General features: G+C 41.3%; 1 protein-coding gene across 1 annotated transcript in view; it reads left to right on the top strand.

The window, feature by feature from the left end:
- The window catches only part of LOC105813714 (glutathione S-transferase Mu 4-like), a 61,561-nt gene that overhangs the window by 1,039 nt on the left and 59,129 nt on the right, over window positions 1–1,393 (top strand). The window lies entirely within an intron of this gene.

The raw sequence follows: 1,393 nt of genomic DNA, 5'->3' as shown, positions 1-1,393 counted from the left end.
TTTCTAACTTAGGGCTTAACATGTTTATCTTAGAAAAATTTTGTAACCATCTATTCTTGTAGACAGAATTAGGTAAGGATCCCTTGAAACCTTTGGGGAGCCTTGAAACCTCAACGAATGAACTGTACACATATTCTTTAATCAGGGACAACTGCTTGCTGTAACAATAAATACTGATGTGGGATTTCACTCGGTGCCTCACAAGCTCACAGGAATGCTGGAGGACCCCTGACTCCCCCATCACTTTAAACTGCACTTTGTCTCTGTCTCTGTTATTTCTCTGTCTCTATTATTTACAAATCTCTTGTGACGATCCTGCCTGGGACCTGTTTTGCTGGGAGAGTAGCTAACGTTGGGCACATAGAGATTATGTTTTTGCTTTCAGAATGGCTGACTGATAATGCCAAATACTTTATAGTGGAGTTTTGCAAAAATGCTTTATGACATTACTCATAATAGCAGGGATAAATTGGCAACAGTATTAAACCAATATTGGTGGGGTAATTCTAGAGGTATTCCGAAGGATGTTTTTAAAACACGTCCTGCTGCCAACAACGTGATCCTCGTAGCTGTAAAGATGACATATGGACAAGAACCAGGGTCTTGAGGGCCCTATGTGCCTCCAAATGGACTTTAGACAAGTGCCTTCTGCAATGGATTATAAACAGCTTCCTTGCTGGAGTGCTATGGCTCTAACCGTGGCAAACATTTTTGCTTGATTTTGTTTTCCAACCTGGGAATTCCCACTCATCTCTCTAATAATGACAAAGACACTCATTTTACTGATATTGTCATTAAGGAACTCTGTAAAGTTGGCTTTTTACCCAAAAACTTTACTGTCCTCATCATCCACATTCCTTAGGAAAAATAGAACTAATGGAATTGTAAAACTAAAATTAACAAAGCTCCTCAAACTCCTGTGGCCTGAAATATTACCATTAGCTTTAATGTGTATAAGATCAACCCCCTCTTGGACCCAAAGGTTATCTCCTTATGAATTAATAAGCGGCCAACCTGGGCATGGTGCTGCACGCCTGTAACGCCAGCTACTTAGAAGACTCAGGTGGGAGAATTGCTTGAGCCCAGGAGTTTGAGGCTGCAGTGAGCTGTGATTGCACCTGTGAATAGCCACTGCAGTCCTGCACTCCAGCCTGGGCAACATAGCAGGACCCCTCCTCTCCCTCAAAAAAAGGTCAGTCCATGTGTTTGAAAATTTCACCACCAATCTTAGATTCTACCCTATTACAATTACAATGAAATATGATTAAGAATTGCAAGAAACTCATACAATACCTCCAGCTTTATCGTCAACAGATAGGAACCGCACTTCCAAACCACTCACCTATGACCTACAACAGGAGATTTAGTGTTCACTTCTGCCCATCTCTAGGAA

Source organism: Propithecus coquereli, unplaced genomic scaffold, assembly GCF_000956105.1.
Source record: "Propithecus coquereli isolate 6110/MARCELLA unplaced genomic scaffold, Pcoq_1.0 Scaffold289, whole genome shotgun sequence".
In the NCBI taxonomy this organism is placed as follows: Eukaryota; Metazoa; Chordata; class Mammalia; order Primates; family Indriidae; genus Propithecus; species Propithecus coquereli.
This window is presented reverse-complemented; position numbering and strand designations above follow the sequence as displayed.